Raw genomic sequence first — 23,340 nt, 5'->3', positions numbered from 1 at the left:
TTTGAGCTCACTGTAGAGTCCTTGCTTGTAACTAGATCTGTTGAGGCCCAGTATTATTCTTAAACCTTGTTCGCTGTAGAAGACTTCTCTCTCTTGGGGTTCATGTGTCTTCAGTAGGTTTTTGGAGTTCCGTGAGAAAGAGATCGGAGCGTACAGGAGAGGCTGTGACGAGCCAGCCAGGAAAGTTCTTTTCAGTCCAGGAGCAAAGAGCTTTCTGCCAATTCAAACACTGTCTCTCCAATTTAAAACTCCCCAAGTTAGCCAACAGGGTAGTCACATGACTGACTGGTATAATCATTTCTGACTTTGTGGATTGTGTGTCAGGGAATGGTCCTTTGTCTGCAAACACTGTCTATTAATATGCAAAAATGCCTTTCCAGTCAGGGGCCCGGCCACCCCTTGTAACAGGCCTTCACTTCTTCCCGACAACAATTTAAAATTTAATATCTATGAATTGAGGGAAGGTGGGGATGTGGTAGGGAATGTGGGATTAATGTAGGATTAGTATAAATAGGTGGTTGATGGTCGGTACAGACTCGGTGGGCCGAAGGGCCTGTTTCAGTGCTGTATCGCTCTATGAAGCTCCATGAATCTATGTGGTGAAATTACTGTGCCTCATTCTTGGCAGGTGGGGGCCTGCATGACAAACCTAAAAAAGTCCTAATTTGTTTGGGATGTGGAACATCCCATAGACATTTCCATGCGCGTGACCAACCAGTGTTGTTCTGAATCATTCTGTCTGGAGGGATTTTTAGCCTGACTGGATATTCCTTCAGCTCCAGACCATCAAAACCCTGCTTCTTGGGGAAATAACAATTTGTGACTGTTAGTCTGCTACTTGAGAATTTGGCATTGTAAAGATCAGGCTGGCTCTGCAGAATATTTTTGTTGGCTGAGCTCTGTGCTGAAAAATATAAAGAAATTGGCTTTCCTCTTAACCTCTAGGTTTCCTTTGAAAATTATTCTGTTAGGAGTGGTTATGACATGGGAGCATGTCTATTAAATATTTTTTACGAACACTCTGTACTGAACACAGTTTTTTTTTAAATTAGACCCATTTAATGTCACTGGGCCATACACTGTGGCCAAATTTATGGGTGGACAGTTTGCTCCAAGGTAAGGATGGTCTTCAGCTCAGGTCAGTGTTGTACTTCAGTGAACACATTGGGTGAACAGTGATTCACCATGTGATGATTTCTGTTCAGGGGCTTGCTGTGACAAGCAAACAGTTAGAAATTGCATTTTCTTACAATTGTTTCTTGTAAGTTATATTTTATTGGACTTTTACCAAATCTAAATGTGTTGTGTAATTGATATACTAAAGGGATAATTTTGTATTTGTGATGCAAAATTATGGGAAAATTACCAGCATTGTTTTAAGCATAGTCATTGCATCCATGCATGTATGTGGCTTCTCTTTCTCAACTGTGGACCTTTAAAGTGCTGTCTTCATTGCGCAGAATTGTTATATAAGCTGGAACATTTGGCTGTGAAAAACTGCTTAATTGACTGATGGGGCATAGGAACTAAGGGTGCAAACCATTGAAGGAAGTTGCAAATTTCAGCCAGATATTAGTGGGCAATACCAAATAGAGATACAGCCTTTCCCTTAGAGTGGAGGGAAAAATTAGAAGACCTGCAACCGAGTTAACCTCTCTGTGGCAGGCTTGACTAGAGGCCTGCTTTATGTTGGGAAAAAGAACCCGACCCGAACGTGACTGAACCACAGTGGGCCTGAGCCTGACCTGGGCCGAGTCCCTCCGATTTTGCCCTGAGCCTGACCCGACCTGAACCCGCCACTACTCGGCCTGACCCGACCATCTGTTTACTTACCTTCCTGACGTCGAACCTGCAAGAAGCTGCAGCGCATGCGCGAGATGTCATCGTGATGCCACTTGCTCACTGCGCAGACTCAGTTTCGTCCCGGACTCCCAGCTCAGGTAAGTTTTAAAAAAATTTTTTAATACTTACTGGCAGATGCTGTGATTTTGTTTTTCCAGTTGATTCCTGTAAGCCAGCGCCCTGAAGGATATTAAAATAAAAGCAAAATACTGTGGGTCCTGGAAATCTGATATAAAAATACTCAGCAGGTCTCTCTGTGGAGAGAAAAACAGAGCTAACTTTTTAAGTCTGTGATCTTTCATCAGAACTGAAATGTAAACTCTGTTTTTCTCTCTCTGCCAGACCTGCAGAGAATTTTCAGTACTTTCTGTTTCTTTCCCTGAAGGATATTGGTGGTTATAGCCATACAAGTACTAGAAAGTTTATTCATACACTATATAGGCTAAACTAAGTGCGGTTTTAGGTGATTAAACTCCAACTGTATTTTGTGCATACTATAGGGTCGCCAAGGCTTAATGCTCTGCCTGTGTCATCCAGACTTAATGGGTGTGCACTTAATTCCAGGCAGACCCAAACTTGACATCTTTTCTCAGTAGCTTGGTTTCAACACTTGTAAACATGATGATTTCCTGTAGGTGTCAGACATCTGCTTGACCCAATAGCAAACCTATATCTTCAGGGTTTTAACGGCAGTGATGGAATACTCACCTTGTATCTGGATGTGTGCAGCTGCAAGAACGCTCGAGAAGCTCAGCCCAATCCAGGAGAGAGCATTCTGCTTGAATGGTGCTCCTGCCACTGTACTCAATGTCCACCCACTCCATCTCCATTGCACTGTAGCTACAGTATGTCATAGCAATTTATCAAACTTACTTTGATAGCACTTCATAACATAAAAAATAGGAGCAGGAGTAGACCATGCAGCCTGCCGAGCCTACTCCACCATTCAATATGATTATGGCTGTTCTTCTGCCTCAACTCCACTTCCTTGCCCACTCTCCAAATCCGAGAGATCAAAAATCTATCTCAGCTTTAAACATGTTCAACGATGGAGTAGCCACAATCCTCTGGGATAGAGAATTCCAAAGATTCACAACCCTTGAGTGAAGAAATTTCTCCTTAACTCAGTCCTAAATGATAGGCCCCTTATTCTGAGACTCTTCCCTCGGGTTCTAGATTTCCCAGCCAGAGGAAACAACCTTTCGGTGTCTACCCTGTTAAGCCCCTTCAGAATCTTTTTATTACAGTGATCATTTAGGAATGCTCTGGACCAGCCAACATTAGCAGCATCCAGGTCTTGGAACAGATGTACATCCTGTCTGGAGAAATGTGCAGGTGCTTGTTGACCAGCTCGAACAGAATTTTGGAGTAAGTTTTGTTCTGCTTGCTGCCGATTTTGCCGATGCTGGTTTCCATGAGATCATCTCTCATTCTTCTAAACTCCAGAGAGTATAGGCCCAGTTTACTCAGCCTCTCATCGTGGGACAACCCTCTCATGCCAGGAACTAATCTAGTGAACCTTTGTTGTACTATCTCCAGTGCAAGTATATCCTTCCTTAGGAATGGAGACCAAAACTACACAAACTATTCCAGATCTGGTCTCACCAAAGCCCTGTACGATTGTAGCAAGAATTCCTTATTCTTGTACTCCAATCTCCTTGCAATAAAAACCAACATGCCGTTTGCCCTCCTAATTGCTTGTGGTATCTACATGCTAACTTTGTGTTCCTTGTACGTGTACACTCAAGTGTCTCTGCGCATCAACATTTAGAAGTTTCTTTTAACTTTTAGTCTTTTAAAACATATTCTGCTTTTGTGTTTTTACTACCAAAGTGAATAACCTCACACTTTCTCATATTGTAATCCAACCTTGTTGCCCATTCACTTAACATACGAACATATGAATTAGGAGCAGGAGTAGGCGACTCGACCCCTTGAGTCTGCTCCGCCATTCAATATGTTCATGGCTGAAATGATTACTCCACATTTCCACCTGCCCCCAATAACCTTCCACCCCTTTGCTTATCAAGAATCTATCTACCTCTGCCTTAAAAATATTCAAAGACTCTGCTTCCACTGCCTTTTGAGGAAAATTCCAAAGATTCATGACCCTCTGAGAGATAAAATTTCTCCTCATCTCTGTCTTAAATGGGCAACCCCTTATTTTTGTACAGTGACCCCTAGTTTGAGATTCTCCCACAAGGGGAAACATCCTTTCCACATCCACCCTGTCAAGACACCTCAGGATCTTATATGTTTCAATCAAATCGTCTCTTACTCTTCTAAATTCCAGTGGATACAAGCCTAGCCTGTTCAATCTTTCCTCGTAAGACAGGCCACCCATTCCAGGTGTTAGTCTAGTAAACCTTCTCTGTACTGCCTCCAACGCATTTACATCCTTCCTTAAATAAGAAGACCAATACTGTACACAGTACTCCAGATGTGATCTCACTAATGCCCTGTATAGCTGAAGCATAACCTCCCTACTTTTGATTCCCCTCACAATAAACGATAAGATTCTATCAGTTTTCTTAATTACTTGCTGTACCTTCATACTAACCTTTTGCGATTCACGCACTAGGACACCCAGATCCCTCTGCATCTCAGAGCTCTGCAATCTCTCACCATTTAGATAATATGCTTTTTTATTCTTCCTGCCAAAATGGACAATTTCCCACTTTCCCACATTATACTCCATTTGCCAGCTCTTTGCCCACTCACTTAAACTATCTATATCCCTTTGTAGCCTCCTTATGTCCTCTTCACAACTTACTTTCCTACCTATCTTTGTGTCATCAGCAAATTTAACAGCCATACCTTCCGTCCCTTCATCCATGTCATTGATATAAATTGTAAAAAGTTGAGGCCCCAACACAGATCCCTGTGGCACACCACTCGTTACATCTTGCCAACCAGCGAATTACCCATTTATGCCTACTCTGTTTCCTGTTAGCAAGCCAATCTTCTATCCATGCCAATATGTTACCCCCTACACCATTAGCTTTTATTTTCTGCAGTAACCTTTGATGTGGCGCCTTATCAAATGCCTCTGGCATTTCCCAGTTCCCCTTTATCCACAGCACATGTAACTCCCTCAAAGAACTCCAATATATTGGTTAAACCTGTCGATATCTCTCTGCAGCCTCATTGTGTCCTCCTTATAGCTTACATTCCCATCCAGTTTTGTATTGCCAGCAAAATGATTCTTGGTCTCTTCATCTAAGTCATTAATATAGATTGTAAATAGCTGAAGCCCCAGCGCTGATCGTTGCAACACTACACTAGGTACAGCCTGCCAACTTGAAAATGCCCCGTTTATCTCTGCTTTCTGTCTGTTAACCAATCCTCTGTCCATGCTAATATATTACCCCAACTCTGAGCCCTTATCTTGCATATTAGGCTTTTGTGTGGCACCTTTATTGAATGCCTTTTGGTTCCCCTTTATCTACCCTACTAGTTACATCCTCAAAAAACTCTAATAAATTTGTCAAACATGATTTCCCTTTCATAAAATCATGGTTGACTTTGTCTGATTATACTATGATTTTCTAAGTGCTTTAAGACTTCCGTAATAATAGATTCCAGCATTTTCCAACGACTGATGTTGGGCTAACTGGCCTGGAGTTATCTGTTTTTTCTCTCCCACCTTTCTTGAATAGTGGTGTTACATTTGCTAACTTCCAATCCGTTGGGACCCTTCTAGAATCTAGGGGATTTTGGAAAATCATAACCAGTGCATTCACTATCTCGGCAGCTACCTCTTGTAGAACCCTAGGACCGGGATCGGCAACTTTTTTTTACCTGAAGAGCCTTTTCAAAAAAAAAAATTACCTACAATAAAAACTATTGGGAGTTGCAAGATGGAAATTTGGCATCGCCAATCCAAAAACTTGGCAAATTGCCAAGAGTCTGTGGTAGAATGCATAATTTGCATATATAATAAAATACATGCATTGAATCTATGTATCAATAGAAAAAAAATCTAAACTAAAGTAGACCTAACTCTGAATTATCATGTCTTTTGATTTTTTACAGTAATTTTGTCAGTAAAGTCATCTTTAAAACAATGTTTAACTTAAGATGCATAGAATTAAGACAATTCTTTCGGCTATTCATTCTCATAAAGAGATATCTTGTAATAGCGCCGTCAGAATAATTTATTATCCCAGCTGTATTAAAAATAATAATGGTCGCAAGCATAAAACGTGTTTCTCACACCAAAGGCATTATCCATAACCATGGTCTCGCTATACCACTCGAACAGCATTATTTAGAGCACGATGATGATTTTCGTTAAAATAATCATTTGAAACCATCATGTGCAGCATAATGATTAGTTTTTTATCCCCACAATAAAAACATCGCTCTTACTTTTCTTGACTTTTTAAAGGCTTTTTTCACATTAATGTGATCCAAGTGGAAAAGGTTGAGCGCTGCAAATGAGATGTTAAAGAGCCGCATGCGTCCCTGGAGCTGCAGATTGCAGACCTCTGCCCTAGAATGTAGGCTGTCTGGTCCTGGTGGTTTATTTTCTGCAATAACCTTTGATGTGGCACCTTATCAAATGCTTTCTGGAAACCTAAGTACAATACATCCACCGGTTCCCCATTATCCACAGCACATGTAACTTCCTCAAAGAACTCCAATAAATTGGTTAAACCTGTCAAAATATCTTTGCAGCCTCTTTGTGTCCTCCTCATAGTTTATATTCCCATCCAGTTTTGTATTACTAGCAAAATGATTCTTGGTTTCTTCATCTAAGTCATTAATATAGATTGTAAATAGCTGAGGCCCCAGCGCTGATCCTTGTAACACTACACTAGTTACAGCCTGCCAACTTGAAAATGACCCGTTTATCTCTGCTTCCTGTCTGTTAACCAATCCTCTGTCCATACTAATATATTACCCCCAGCTCCACAAATGAGATATTAAAGAGCTGCAAGCATTTTTGGAGCTGCAGATTGTAGACCTCTGCCCTAGGATGTAGGCTGCCAGGTCCTGGTGATTTGTCAGCTTTTAGTAGAGGGTTGGGGCCGACCATGACTCCTGCCTTGGGTGCTATGGCATTGGAAGGATGAATGAGAATGGGCAGAGACTGCTTGAGTTGTGTACCTATCATAACCAACTCGTTCTTTCACACTAAACCCTGTCACCAGGTTTCTTGGAGGCACCCAAGATCACGTCGTTGGCACCAGCTGGACCTCATCGTCACAAGGCGAGCCTCTTTAAACAGCATTCAAATCACACGCAGCTTCCACAGTGCGGACTGCGACACCGATCACTCCCTGGTGTGCAACAAGGTTAGACTCAAACCAAAGAAGCTGCATCACTCCAAGCAGAAGGGCCGCCCGCGCATCAACACTAGCAGGATCTCTCATCCACAGCTGTTACATAGGTTTCTAAATTCACTTCAAAAATGCCTTCAAAACACTCCTACAGGGGATGCAGAGTCCAAGTGGGCCCACATCAGAGACGGCATCTATGACTCAGCAATAACCACCTATGGCAAACGTGTGAAGCGGAATGTAGACTGGTTTCAATCTCACTTTGAAGTGCTGGAACCTGCCATAGCCGCTAAGCGCATTGCACTGCTGAACTACAAGAAAGCCCCCAGCGTGTTAACATCCATAGCACTTAAAGCAGCCAGAAGCGCTGCACAAAGAACAGCCAGGCACTGCGCAAATGACTACTGGCAACACCTTTGCAGTCATATTCAGCTGGCCTCTGACACCGGATACATCAGAGGAATGTATGATGGCAGTAAGAGTGTTTTTGGGCCAACCATCAAGAAGATCGCCCCCCCCTCAAATCTAAATCAGGGGACACAATCACTGACCAACGCAAGCAAATGGACTGCTGGGTGGAGCACTACCTAGAACTGTACTCCAGGAAAAATGTCACTGAGACCGCCCTCAATGCAGCCCAGTCTCTGCCAGTCATGGATGAGCTGGACGTACAGTCAACACAGTCGGAACTCAGTGATGCCATTGATTCTCTAGCCAGCGGAAAAGCCCCTGGGAAGGACGGCATTACCCCTGAAATAATCAAGAGTGCCAAGCCTGCTATACTATCAGCACTCTACGAACTGCTTTGCCTGTGCTGGGACGATGGAGCAGTACCACAGGACATGCGCGATGCCAATATCATCACCCTCTATAAGAACAAGGGTGACCGCGGTGACAGCAACAACGACCGTGGAATCTCCCTGCTCAGCATAGTGGGGAAAGTCTTCGCTCGAGTCGCATTAAACAGGCTCCAGAAGCTGGCTGAGCGCGTCTACCCTGAGGCACAGTGTGGCTTTCGAGCAGAGAGATCCACCATTGACATGCTGTTCTCCCTTCGCCAGCTACAGGAGAAATGCCGCGGACAACAGATGCCCCTCGACGTTGCTTTCATTGATCTCACCAAAGCCTTTGACCTCGTCAGCAGACGTGGTCTCTTCAGACTACTAGAAAAGATCGGATATCCACCAAAGCTACTAAGTATCATCACCTCATTCTATGACAATATAAAAGGCACAATTCAGCATAGCGGCGCCTCATCAGACCCCTTTCCTATCCTGAGTGGCGTGAAACAGGGCTGTGTTCTCGCACCTACACAGTTTGGGATCTTCTCCCTGCTGCTCTCACATGCGTTCAAGTCTTCAGAAGAAGGAATTTTCCTCCACACAAGATCTGGTGGCAGTTTGTTCAACCTTGCCCGTCTAAGAGCGAAGACCAAAGTACGGAAAGTCCTCATCAGGGAACTCCTCTTTGCTGACAATGCTGCATTAACATCTCACACTGAAGAGTGTCTGCAGAGACTCATCGACAGGATTGCAGCTGCCTGCAACGAATTTGGCCTAACCATCAGCCTCAAGAAAACGAACATCATGGGACAGGGTGTCAGAAATGCTCCATCCATCAATATCTGCGACCACACTCTGGAAGTGGTTCAAGAGTTCACCTACCTAGGCTCAACTATCACCAGTAACCTGTCTCCCGATGCAGAAATCAACAAGCGCATGGGAAAGGCTTCCACTGCTATGTCCAGACTGGCCAAGAGACTGTGGGAAAATGGCGCACTTACACGGAACACAAAAGTCCGAGTGTATCAAGCCTGTGTCCTCAGTACCTTGCTGTACGGCAGCGAGACCTGGACACCGTATGTCAGCCAAGCGTGACGTCTCAATTCATTCCATCTTCGCTGCCTCTGGAGAATCCTTGGCATCAGGTGGCAGGACTGTATCTCCAATGCAGAAGTCCTCGAGGCGGCCAGCATATACACCCTACTGAGTCAGCGGCGCTTGAGATGGCTTGGCCATGTGAGCCGCATGGAAGATGGCAGGATCCCCAAGGACACATTGTACAGCGAGCTCGTCACTGGTATCAGACCCACCGGCCGTCCATGTCTCCGCTTTAAAGACGTCTGCAAACGCGACATGAAGTCCTGTGACATTGATCACAAGTCGTGGGAGTCAGTTGCCAGCGATCGCCAGAGCCGGCGGGCAGCCATAAAGGCGGGGCTAAAGTCTGGCAAGTCGAAGAGACTTAGCAGTTGGCAGGAAAAAAGAGAGAAGCGCAAGGGGAGAGCCAACTGTGTAACAGTCCCGACAACCAATTTTTTCTGCAGCACTTGTGGAAGAGTCTGTCACTCTAGAATTGGTTTTTGTAGCCACTCCAGGCGCTGCTTCACAAACCACTGACCACCTCCAGGCGCTTACCCATTGTCTCTCAAGACAAGGAGGCCAAAGAAGAAGAAGAGTACCTTAAGTTCTCCAGTACTTTTTCTCTTATATTATTTACCTTAAGTTCCTTATTAGCCCCTTTGTTATCCTCTATTTCTGGTATGTAATTTGTGTCTTCTGCTGTGAAGAAAGAGACAAAGTATTTCTTCAATATCTCTGCCATTTCCTTGTTTCCTGTGATAATTTCACTTGTCTCTGCCTTTAAGAAACTAATGTTCACTTTAGCTACTCTCCTTTTTATATACTTAGATTAGATTAGATTAGAGATACAGCACTGAAACAGGCCCTTCGGCCCACCGAGTCTGTGCCGACCATCAACCACCCATTAATACTAATCCTACACTAATCCCATATTCCTACCAAACATCCCCACCTGTCCCTATATTTCCCTACCACCTACCTATACTAGTGACAATTTATAATGGCCAATTTACCTATCAACCAAGTCTTTTGGCTTGTGGGAGGAAACCGGAGCACCCGGAGAAAACCCACGCAGACACAGGGAGAACTTGCAAACTCCACACAGGCAGTACCCGGAATCGAACCCGGGTCCCTGGAGCTGTGAGGCTGCGGTGCTAACCACTGCGCCACTGTGCCGCCCTTACAATCTGCTTTTATATTCCTGGCTAATTTACTCTCATTCTATTTTTTTCTCTTTTATCAACCTTTTAGTTTCCCTTTGCTGGTTTCTAAAACAGTCCCTTTGCAACATTATAAGCCTCTTCTTTTAATCAAGTGCTATCCTTAATGTCCCTAGTAAGTCATGGTTGGATCTTTCTTGATATGTGTTTGTTTTTTAATGGAATGTATTTTTGTTGAACATTTTGAATTGTTTCTTTTAATGTTTCCCACTGCTGTTTATCACCATATCTTTTAGTCTATTTACCCAGTCAACCGTAGCCAGCTGTCCCCTCATACCTATGTAATTGGCTTTAAGTCCAAGATTCTTGTTTGGGACTGGAGTATGTTGCTATCAAGCTTCATATGCAATTCAATTGTATATTGATCACTTTTTCCCAGATTACTAATTAAACTTGCCTCATTGCACAATACTGCATTTAAAGTGGCTTTATCCCTAGTATTGTTCCAAGAAACTGTTGCGACAGCATTCTACAAATTCATCTTCTAGACTATCGTGCGAATTTGATTTGTCCAGTCTACATGAAGATTAAAATTCCTGACAATTATTACATTGCCTTTGTTACAAGCTCCAGTTATTTCTTGCTTAATGCTCTGTCCAATGGTATAACTACTTTTTAGGGTGCCAATAAACTACTCCCATCAGCGTTTTCTGACCCTTGTTATTCCTAATCTTCGCCCTTACTGATTCTACTTCCTGATCTTCTGAACTGAAATTCTCTCTCACTGCTGTCCGTATGTCATCCTTTACAATGAGGGTTACCATTCTGTCTGTCTTTTCAAAATGTTGTGCACCCTGGACTATTTAATTTCCAATAATAAAAGCAAAATACTGCGGATGCTGGAAATCTGAAATAAAAACAAGAAATGCTGGAACCACTCAGCAGGTCTGGCAGCATCTGTGGAAAGAGAGGCAGAGTTAACGTTTCGGGTCAGAAGAAGGGTCACTGACCCGAAACGTTAACTCTGCTTCTCTTTTCACAGATGCCAGACCTGCTGAGTGGTTCCAGCATTTCTTGTTTTTATTTAATTTCAACTCTGGTTACCTTGTAACCACTCTCTGTAATGGCAGTCAGATCTAAACTATTTATTCATCTAATTGTCAATGCTTCACATATTCAGATAAAGAGCCTTTAATTTTTTTTACTGCTATTCTTTGCAAGAACCTAATTTACTGATACACTCTCTGTCCCTTCCTGTCCCACTCTGCTTGTCTTTACCCAAATCGCTACACTGCTCTATTGCCTCGACTTTTCTCATTAGATTTCTAAATCTCTGTTCACCTGACCCCCTGGGTAGCCCTCCCCGCACCTCCCCCTCGCCGCCTCCCCCCCCCCAATTCTGCGCCGCTGCTTTTAGTTGAAAGCCCTATCCATGGCCCTAGTTATATGATTTGCCAGATCACTGATCCCAGACTGGTGTAGTGGAGCCGATGCCAATGGAAGAGCTCTCTCTTTCCCCAGCACCGGTGCCAGTACTCCATGAATTGAAACCCCTTCTTCCCTCACCACTCTTTGAGACACACATTTAATTTTCTAATTTGTTTGACCCTATGCCTGTTGGTGCATGGCTCAGGTAACAGTCCAGACATTATTACCTTTGAGGTTCTGCATTTTAAATGGTTCCTAACTTCTGAAGCACTCTCAGGAGAACATCATTTCTAGTTCTACCTACGTAGTTAGTTCCTAAGTGGAGCACGACAACTGGATCTTCCCCCTTCCATTCCAAGTTAATCTCCAGCTGCGAGGAGATGTCTTTAACTTTGGCACTGGGCAGGCAACACAACTCTCGACTGCAGCTGCAGAGAACAGTATCTATCCCCTGACTATACTTTGTCTTCTAACTACCACATTCCTTTTCACTCTTCACCCCCCCCCCCTCCCCCACCACCACTTGAATGGCATTGTGCACCATGGTGCTGTGGTCAGTTTGCTCATCTACGCTGCAGTCCTTGTTCTCACCCCACCAGGTAGCAAGTACCTTGTGCCTGTGGTCAAGGTCAAGGGCCGAGGCTCCTTCAGCGCTACATGCTGGATCCTCAAACCTGCCTGACTCTCAATCGTACCCTCCTATCCTTGACCATTGAACAAATCTAAAGTTCTACTTAACCTAAGGGATGTGATTGCCTCCTGGAACAAAGTGTCCAGGTAACTCTCCCCCTCCCTGATGCCCTGCATTGACTGCAGCTACAACTCCAGCTCAGCAACACTTTCCACATATTACAGTCATGGCACACCACCTGCCCTGCCATGCCTGTCTAACCTTATGTATTTATTTGATTAATTAACTAATTACTAATTGAGTAAAATAATAGCAAGGTACAGTCTTGTAGCTTGGAGACAAAAGAAAACACTCAGCAGCTACTGGAGGTAAAACAAAAAGAATAAAAAGCAGCACCTCCTCCTCCCTCTGCACCAAATTGCCAATTGCACTAAATTCCCGATTTTAGCACTCAGTTAAATGAAGCACTCTGTTCTCTGATCACTCTGTGCTCCACACTTCCCAGTTCCATGACTTCTATCACCATGAAGGACAAGAGCAGCAAAATCACACTCATCACCTCCAACTTCCCATCCAATTCACACACCTTTCTGACTTGGATACTTAATGCCATGCATCATTGCTGGGTCAAAATATCAGAATTCCCTACCTGGAATCACTGTGGAGCGCAAGGAGAGCAGTGGTTCAAGGAGAAGGCCCGCTACCAGCTTTTCAACATAACATGGGATATATAAGAAAAATGCATTTTTATTAACATCGCCCACATTCCAGGAACAAATTTTTAAAAAAATCAATATTTCAAAAATCTCGTCAGCCTTCTCTGCTGCAGCAAAAAATATTCCTGGAATCCAGTTCTGTACTCATAACTGTATTTTCTTATCATGCTGTCATGCTGGTGTATCTATGCTACATGCTTTTGGTTTTAATCTGATTCTGTATTGAAATGCCCAATACCAGCCTAATCATTATCATGCACAAATTTATAAAAGAAAGAAAGACTTGTATTTATATAGCACTTTTCACAGCCTCCAGCCAACTCAACCAGTGAAGTACTTTTGAAGTGTAGTTACTGTTGTAATGTAGGACCTATGGCAGCCAATTTGCACACAGCAAGCTCCCATAAATAGCAATGTGATAACCAAATAATATGCCTTTTAATGTTGATTGAGAGATAAATATTGGCCAGAACACGGGATAATTCCCCTGCTCCTCTTTGAAATACTGCCATGGAATCTTTTACACATACCTGAGAGGGTAGATGGGACCTTGGTTTAAAGCCTCATCTGAAAGACGGCACCTCTGACAGTGCAGCAGTCTCTCAGCAAGAGAGTATCAGCCTTAATTTTTGTGCTCAAGACCTGGAGTTGGACGTGAACCTGGAACTTTATGAATCAGGCAAGATTGCTACCAACTAAGCCACAGCTGACATATCATTACTACTTTGCTCTTGTCTGCCAGATCTTCTGCATTCATGCAAAACTTCCCTTGTACATCTCTGATAGGCCCAACCCTTTTCTTAGTTATCCTGTTGCTCTTAATGTACTGATAAAACATCATAGGGTTTTCCTTGATTTTACCTGCCAATGCTTGTTCATGTCCTCTCTTTGCTTTCCTAATTTCCCTTTTGACTTCACTCCTGCACTTTCTATGCTCCTCTAGGCTCTCTAACATATTAAGCTTTTTGTGACTATCATAAGCTTTCTTTTATTCTGCTTTATCTTACAATGTATGCTTCGAGATAACCAGGGGGCTCTAAATTTGGCCGTAGAATCTCGCTTTTAAATGCCTCCCACTGGTTTGCCACTGATTTTCCTTCAAGTAGCTGTATCCAGTCCACTTTCGCCAGATCACCCCTCAGCTTCGTAAAATTTGCCTTGCCCAATTTAGAACTTTTGCTCCTGTTCTACCTTTGCCTTTTTCCATAATAAGGCTAAATATTATGGCCACTTTCTCCAAAATGGTCACCCACTGCTACTTCATCCAATTGCCCAGCTTCAATTTTTCTTTTTATTCATTCATGGGACGTGGGCATCGCTGGCTAGGCCAGCATTTATTGCCCATCCCTAATTGCCCTTGGGAAGGTGGTGGTGAGCTGCCTTCTTGAACCGTTGCAGTCAATGTGAGGGAAGGGACACCCAAAGTGCTGTTAGGAAGGGAGTTCCAGGATTTTGACCCAGCAACAGTGAAGGAACGGCGATATAGTTCCAAGTCAGGATGGTGTGTGACTTGGAGGGGAACTTGCAGGTGATGGTGTTCCCATGCATTTGCTGCCCTTGCCCTTCTAGTTGGTAGAGCTCGCGGGTTTGGAAGGTGCTGTCTAAGGAGCCTTGGTGTGTTGCTGCAGTGCATCTTGTAGATGGTACACACTGCTGCCACTGTGCGTCGGTGGTGGAGGGACTGCATGTTTGTGGATGGGATGCCAATCAAGCGGGCTGCTTTGTCCTGAATGGTGTTGAGCTTCTTGAGTGTTCTTGGAGCTGAATCCATCCAGGCAAGTGGAGAGTATTCCATCACACTCCTGACTTGTGCCTTGTGGACAGGCTTTGGGAAGTCTGGAGGTGAGTTACTCGCCGCAGGATTCCTAACCTCTGACCTGCTCTTGTAGCTACAGTATTTATATGGCTACTCCAGTTCAGTTTCTGGTCAATGGTAACCCCTAGGATGTTGATAGTGGGGGATTCAGCGATGGTAATGCTATTGAATGTCAAGGGGAGATGGTTAGATTTTCTCTTGTTAGAGATGGTCATTGCCTGGCACTTGTGTGGCACGAATGTTACTTGCCACTTATCAGCCCAAGCCTGGATATTGTCCAGGTCTTGCTGCATTTCTACACGGACTGCTTCAGTATCTGAGGAGTCACGAATGGTGCTGAACATTGTGCAATGATCGGTGAACATCCCCATTTATCCCCTTATGATAGAAGGAAGGTCATTGATGAAGCAGCTGAAGATGGTTGGGCCTAGATAGCTACCCTGAGGAACTCCTGCAGTGATGTCCTGGAGCTGAGTGATTGACATCCAACAACCACACCCATCTTCCTTTGTGCTAGGTATGACTCCAACCAGCAGAGGATATTCCCCCTGATTCCCATTAACTTCAGTTTTGCTAGGGCTGCTTGATGCCATACTCTGTAAAATACTGCCGTGGCGTCATGGGCAGTAACTCTTAGCTCACCTCTTGAGTTCAGCTCTTCTGGCCATGTTTGAACCAAGGCTGTAAGAGGTCAGGAGCTGGGTGGCCCTGGCAGAACCCAAACTGAGTGTCACTGAGCAGGTTATTGCTGAGCAAGTGCTGCTTGATAGCACTGTCAATGACATCTTCCATCACTTTACTGATGATTGAGAGTAGACTGATAAAGTGGTAATTGGCCGGGTTGGACTTGTCCTGCTCTTTGTGTACAGGACATACCTGGGCAATTTTCCACATTGCAGGGTAGATGCCAGTGTTGTAGATGTACTGGAGCAGTTTGGCTAGGGGTGCGGCAAGTTCTGGAGCACAGGTCTTCAGTACTATTGCCAGAATATTGTTAGGGCCTGTAGCCTTTGCAGTATCCAGTGTCTTCAGTTGTTTCTTGATATCACGCGGAATGAATCGAATTGGCTGAAGTCTGGCATCTGTGATGCTGGGGACTTCTGGAGGAGGCCGAGATGGATCATCAACTCGGCACTTCTGGCTGACGATTGTTGCAAATGCTTCAGCTTATCGTTCACACTGATGTGCTCGGCTCCCCCATCATTGAGGATGGGGATATTTGTGGAGCCACCTCCTCCTGTCAGTTGTTTAATTATCCACCACCATTCACGACTGGATGTGGCAGGACTGCACAGCTTAGATCTGATCCGTTGGTTATGGGAGCGCTTAGCTCTGTCTATCGCATGCTGCTTTTGTAGTTTTGCACGCATGTAATCCTGTGTTGTAGCTTCACTAGGTTGATACCTAATTTTGTGGTGCCCTCCTACACTCTTCATTGAACCAGGGTTGGTCCCCAGCTTGATGGTAATGGTGGAGTGGGGAATATACCAGGCCATGTGGTTGAGTACAGTTCTGCTGCTGCTGATGGCCCACAGTGCCTCATGGATGCCCAGTTTTGCATTGCTATATCTGTTCGAAATCTATCCCATTTAGCACAGTGGTAGTGCAACACAACACGATGGAGGGTATCCTCAATGTGAAGATGGGACTTCGTCTCCACAAGGACTATGCGGTGGTCACACCTACCAATACTGTCATGGACAGATGCATCTGCAGCAGGCAGATTGGAGAGGACGAGGTCAAGTATGTTTTTCCCTCTTGGTTCCCTCACCACCTGCCGCAGATCCAGTCTAACAGCTATGTCCTTTAGGACCCGGCCAGCTCAGTCAGTAGTGGTGCGACTGAGGCAGTCTTGGTGATGGACATTGAAGTCCCCCACCCAGAGTACATTCTGCATCCTTGCCTCCCTCAGTGCTTTCTCCAAATGGTGATCAATATGGAGGAGTACTGATTCATCAGCTGAGGGAGGGCGGTAGGTGGTAATCAGCAGGAGGTTTCCTTGCCCATGTTTGACCTGATGCCATGAGACCTCATGGGGTCCGGAGTCGATGTTTAGGACTCCCAGGGCAATTCTCTCCCGACTGTATACCACTGTGCCGCCACCTGTGCTGGGTCTATCCTGCCGGTGGGACAGGACATACCCAGGGATGGTGATGGCAGCGTCTGGGACATTGTCTCTAAGGCATGATTTGGTGAGTATGACTATGTCAGGCTGTTGCTTGACTTGTCTGTGGGTCAGCTCTCCCAGCTTTGGCACAAACCCCCAGATGTTAGTTTGGAGGACTTTGCAGGGTCGACAGGGCAGGGTTTACCGTTGTCGTTTCCGGTACCTCGGTCGATGCCGGGTGGTCCATCTGGTATCATTCTGTTTCATTGACTTTGTAGCGGTTAGATACAACTGAGTGGCTTGCTAGGCCATTGCAGAGGGCATTTAAGAGGCAACCACATTGCTGTGAGTCTGCAATCACACCTAGGCCAGAGCAGGTAAGGTCAGCAGATTTCCTTCCCTGAAGGACATTAGTGAAATAACTGGGTTTTTACAACAATCAACAATGGTTTCATGGCCATCATTCGACTAGCTTTTTTTAAAAATTCCAGATTTATTAATTGAATTCAAATTCCACCTTCTGCTGCGGTGGGATTTGAACCCATGTCCCCAGAGAAGTACCCTGGGTCTCTGGGTTACTAGTCCAGTGACGATACCACTAAGACTAAATCTAGAATTGCGCCACCTCTCATTGGGCTCGTTACGTGCTGGCTAAAAAAAGTTCTCTTGAATGCAGTTCAAGAATTTTGTGCGCTCTGTGCCCTTCACACTGTTTGTATCCCAGTTGATATTAGGGTAGTTGAAATTCCCAACTATTATTGCCCTATCGTTTCTGCACTCAAATTTGCCTACATATTTGTTCTCCTATCTCCCTCTCATTATTTGGAGATCTGTAGGACACTCCTCGTAGTGTGGGTGCCCTTTTATATTTGTGAGCTCAACGTATATGGCCTCATTTGATGATTCATTCAGCATTTCATTCCTCCTCACAGCTGTAATTGATACTTCAAACAATAATGCTACACCACCTCCTTTTTTTTTTAATACCCTCTCTATCCTGCCTGTATACTCCAAATCCAGGGATATTAAGCTGCCATTTTTGTCCCTCTTTAAGCCAAGTTTCCATCATGCTGTCACGTGTCTATCTCTGCTGTGAGCTCATTGACTTTATTTGCTATACTCCTTGCATTTAAATAAATACCTTCTAACTTTGCCAAATTCCTGTGCTGCACACTTTTTAACCTTTGCTTCTTCTGTTTTTTAGAGTCACTCGCGAATTTTCTGCCTCCCGTTCCCGGCTCTGAACTTGTCCTGTCTGAAACTGTCCTTGGGTTCCCATCCCCCTGCCAATCTAGCTTAAACCATCCCCAACAGCACCAGTAAACCTTCCTGCAAGGATATTCGTACCAGTCCTGTTCGGGTGTGGATCATCTAGCTTGTACAGGTCCCACCTTCCCCAAAATTGGTTCCAATGCCCCAGAAATCTGAAGCCCTCCCTCCTGTACCATCTCTCGAGCCACACATTCATCTGATGTATTCTCCTATTTCTATACTCACTAGCACGTGGCCTTGGGAGTAATCCGGATTTACTACCTTTGAGGTCCTGCTTGCTAATCTCTTACCCAACTCCTTAAACTCAGACTGCAGGACCTCATCCCCTTTTCTACCTATATCATTGGTACCAATGTGGACCATGACTTCTGGCTGTGCACCCTGGACTTTCAGAATGCTCGGTAGCTGCTCGGTGATATCCCAGACCCTCCCACCAGGGAGGCAACATGCCATCCCAGAATCATGTCTGAAACCACAGAAATGTCTCTCCGTTAGCCTAACTATAGAATCCCCTACCACTACTACTCTCCTGTCATTTCTTCCTCCCTCCCTGCACAGCTGAGTCATCCATGGTGCTCTGGTCATGACTCTAACTGCACTCTCCAGAGGAATGCTCTCTCCCATCGGTACTCAGAACTGAATACCAGTTAGAAAGTGGGATGTCCTCTGGGGATTCCTGCAGTACCTACCTTGTCCTTCGTGTCTGTCAGGCAGCCACCCAGTCCCCCTCTGCCTGCGCTCTCTTAAGCTGTGGGATGGTGCTTCTGAAACGTGCTATCCACGTTTCTCTCATTCTCATGAATGCTCATCAGTGATAACAGCTGCTCTTTGAGTTTTTACATTTGGCAGCACTTTTTGCACATATAGTTGCCCAGGACAAAGGTAGGGTCCTGCAATCTCCACATGGCATAGAATGTGCATGCGAAGGGTGTGAACAGCCCTGCCATGCCTCAAATTATTTATTTGCTGCACTAAAATTGGAAGTTAAATAAACACAATAAAATGGTTATAAATAGCCCGAACAAACGAGTAACCACCTATTGACTACTGGTATTTTAACATCTACTTAGTAGATAGACTTATATGTTAGAGAAAAAAAACAATAATCAGAAAAAAGGAAATAAAGTAAGAAAATACTCACCAGGTAATCACTGACTAGCTCCCTGTGCTTCGCTTCTCACCCTGTTTGTAGCTCCAATGTTTCACCCAGCCAATCACCTACTTGCTTCCCTGTGATGTCATACTTACCAAAACTAATCAACCTTACCACTATTAATATACCCTACCAATACTAAAATGTTGCCAATAGTAGTAATAACCTCAGTAATAAACCTGACTGCTTTAAAATAAAAACAGAACAATAGACTCACCAACTTTTCTCTTCTGCTTTTGTGCCTGAACTAATTACAAAGTAAGTTACATAAATTTGTTTTTTTTTCTAATTTGTAGCTATTTGCACACTCGCCCTAATAGTGTATTAACCTAGCTATTTACAGATACTCCCTAACAGCAGTTACTCACCAACCAATCACCTTACAGCTTTCCTGTAATATTGTTTGAATTTTTTTTCAAACTCAGCCAGCACGCACTGACTGCTGAAGAACTGCTTCTTTGCAGGTTTGATTCCAGCCTTCTCAGCTCCCGAAGCTAAGTGCAGACCCTGAACCTGGCACTGTATTTATTCTCTACCGGGTCTAGCTGCTCCCTTGAAGGTCTGATTCCAGCCCTCTCAGACTCCAAAGATAAGTGCAGGCCCTGAACCTGGCACTGTATTTATTCTCTCCTGGGTCTAGCTGCTCCCTCAAAGGTTGGATTCCATCCCTCTCAGACCCCTGCTTTTTTAATATATTAATGACCTAGACTTTGATGTACAGGGCACAATTTCAAAATTTGTGGATAACATAAAACTTGGAAATATTGTGAACTGTGTGGAGGATAGTGATAAACTTCAAGTGGACTTAGGCTGGTGGAATGGGCGGACAAGTGGCAGATAAAATTTAATGCATGGAAGAACAAAGACATCTATATTGGTAAGAAGAGCAAGGAGCAGCAATATAAATTAAAGGATACAATTCTAAAGGGGGTGCAGGAGCAGAGGGACCTGGGGGTATATGTGCACAAATCATTAAAGACAGCAGTAAAATAAAAGCAAAATACTGCGGATGCTGGAAATCTGAAATAAAACAAGAAATGCTGGAACCACTCAGCAGGTCTGGCAGCATCTGTGGAAAGAGAAGCAGAGTTAACGTTTCGGGTCAGTGACCCTTCTTCTGACCCGAAACGTTAACTCTGCCTCTCTTTCCACAGATGCTGCCAGACCTGCTGAGTGGTTCCAGCATTTCTTGTTTTTATTAAAGACAGCAGGTCAGGTTGAGAAAGCAGCTAATAAAGCTTTTGGGATCTTGGCCTTTATAAATAGGAGCATAGAGTACAAAAGCAAGGAAGTTATGATAAACCTGCTTAAAATGGTTTGGCCTCAACTGGAGTATTGTGGCCAGTTCTGGGCATTACACTTTAGGAAGGATGTGAAGGCATTAGAGAGGGTGCAAAAAAGATTTACGAGAATAGTTCCAGGGATGAGGAACTTCAGTTACGTGGATGGGTTGGAAAAGCTGGGTCTATTCTCTTTGGAGATGGGAATTTTAAGGGGAGATTTGATAGAGGTGTTCAGAATCATGAGGGATCTGGACAGAGTAGATAAAGAGAAACTGTTCCCATTGGCTGAGAATCCAGAACCAGAGGACACCGATTTAAGGTGATTGGCAACAGAAGCAACAGTGACATGAGGGAAAAAAGGTGTTTAGGATCCGGATTGCACTGCCTGAAAGAATGGTGGAGGCAGATTCATTCGAGGCCTTCAAAAGGGAATTGGATAATTATCTCAAGAGAAAAAACTTTCAGGGCTACGGGGAAACGGCGGGGGAGTGGGACTCGCTGAGTTGCTGTTACAGAGAGCCGGCACAGTCATGACCGGTGAATGGCCTCCTTCCGTATCGTAACCATTCTATGGATAGTTTCATATAAGATGCTTCCTAGGGTAATTTGTTTAAAAAAAAGTCAGTGTGATAGCAGTTAATACACTGCACCAGACAGTTCCTTATTCTTTTCTCTCCTCTTGTCCTCAGAGCAGTGTTGAGCTTCAATTCCATGGGCACTGGCAATCCTCTGATACCATATCGAAGTGACCATGTTTCAAATGTGAGCCTGGATGTTAAGTATTGTTCAGCTGTTTTGTCTTAGTGAACATCAGAACCAAACTTGATAATCTCATCATTTTCCAGTAAGGCCTATTAGATTGCTATCAGAATAAGGAATGATTAATTTTCTTTGTTTTTTCCTTGCCTGGGGTTACAGAGGCCAGTCATAGCACCCCCACTGCTATGCTTGTTGAAATTAGCTATCCAGGTACAGACCAAAAATTGAATTTGGGAACTTCTTGTCTATATGACTTAGTGCTACACTAATCAGTGCATTTACTTACAAAATCATTGAGACAACAGAGTAGGAACTTCTTTGCATATTTTAACCTTTTATAATGTTCCAGAGGCATTGAATATTATTTGTGATGTATAATTGCGTTGCATTATTTACATTTAAATTGAAGGACAGCACTGGTCTTGGGAAGTGCAGTATCGTGAGAAAGCTTTGAAAATCAAGGTTAACAAAAGATAGGGAATGCTATGTATTTCACATTAACAAACAAAGGTGCTCATTGAACAAATCATTGCCACTTTTGAAAGTTAACTGGTATCAGAAGCAAACTTTCTATCAGCTGACAGTGGCGTGGCACTGATGGGAAAAAATTGCACCTTGAAAGACTGATCTGAAATGTTTTGCAAAAGGACCATAGAGTAGGAAACTGTAAAATTGAAGGCATGGAAATTATTGTCGAAGCTGATATCAATGATTGCTTCAAGTTGCTTTCAGATTTCTGGTAAGGTTATGGAATTTCAATTATTAAAAGATTGTAGGTAGGCTTGTTTTAAAAACTTTTTAACTGTTGTATTTTAAAGAGCTCTCTGTGACCAGTAGATGGCAATAAATATCTATCACTTTATGCTTTATAAACACCATGTGAAAATTGTAGCCAGTGAACCCTTGAATGAGGATTGAACAGCTCTCCGATAATGCGAATGTGATATTTATTTATTTTTATTTATTTTATTTATTTAGAGATACAGCACTGAAACAGGCCCTTCGGCCCACCGAGTCTGTGCCGACCAACAACCACCTATTTATACTAACCCTACAGTAATCCCGTATTCCCTACCACCTACCTACACTAGGGGCAATTTACAATGGCCAATTTACCTATCAAAGAACAAAGAAAATTACAGCACAGGAACAGGCCCTTCGGCCCTCCAAGCCTGCGCCGATCCAGATCCTCTACCTAAACATGTCGCCTATTTTCTAAAGGTTTGTATCTCTTTGCTTCCTGCCCATTCATGTATCTGTCTAGATACATCTTAAAAGACGCTATCGTGTTCGCGTCTACCACCTCCGCTGACAACGCGTTCCAGGCACCCACCACCCTCTGCCTAAAGAACTTTTCACGCATATCCCCCCTAAACTTTTCTCCTCTCACTTTGAACTCGTGACCCCTAGTATTTGAAACACCCACTCTGGGAAAAAGCTTCTTGCTATCCACCCTGTCTATACCTCTCATGATTTTGTACACCTCAATCAGGTCCCCCCTCAACCTCCGCCTTTCTAATGAAAATAATCCTAATCTACTCAACCTCTCTTCATAGCTAGCGCCCTCCATACCAGGCAACATCCTGGTGAACCTCCTCTGCATCCTCTCCAAAGCATCTACATCCTTTTGGTAATGTGGCGACCAGAACTGCACGCAGTATTCCAAATGTGGCCGATCACCTGCAAGTCTTTGGCTGTGGGAGGAAACCGGAGCACCCGGCGAAAACCCACGTGGTCATAGGGAGAACTTGCAAACTCTGCACAGGCAGTACCCAGAATTGAACCCGGGTCCCTGGAGCTGTGAGGCTGCGGTGCTAACCACTGCGCCACTGTGCTGCCCACAAATTATATTACCAGTGATAAAATGGCATTAACCTATTGAGCAGATAGCCCACGTAGAATAAATGACTCTAATAAAAATGAGGTGAAGTCCGAGCAGGCTGTAAGGGCTCAAAAAAAAATTATGGACCAGGCAGTACTGATCCTAATTTACTAAGAGAAAGGAGATTTGATTTGTGAGGCTTTG

General features: G+C 44.0%; 1 protein-coding gene and 1 long non-coding RNA gene across 3 annotated transcripts in view; both read left to right on the top strand.

Annotated features, from left to right (window-relative positions):
- The window catches only part of bckdhb (branched chain keto acid dehydrogenase E1 subunit beta), a 372,243-nt gene that overhangs the window by 33,138 nt on the left and 315,765 nt on the right, over nt 1-23,340 (top strand). The window lies entirely within an intron of this gene.
- On the top strand, nt 1,053-22,530 carry LOC137362275 (uncharacterized). The gene is made up of 3 exons (XR_010972468.1): nt 1,053-1,116; nt 21,245-21,317; nt 22,293-22,530. It is a non-coding gene; the product is annotated as an uncharacterized lncRNA (long non-coding RNA).

The sequence above is a fragment of the Heterodontus francisci genome, chromosome 3, assembly GCF_036365525.1.
Source record: "Heterodontus francisci isolate sHetFra1 chromosome 3, sHetFra1.hap1, whole genome shotgun sequence".
Taxonomy (NCBI): Eukaryota; Metazoa; Chordata; class Chondrichthyes; order Heterodontiformes; family Heterodontidae; genus Heterodontus; species Heterodontus francisci.
Note: the sequence above shows the minus strand (reverse complement) of the source record. Positions and strands in the feature narration are given on the sequence as shown.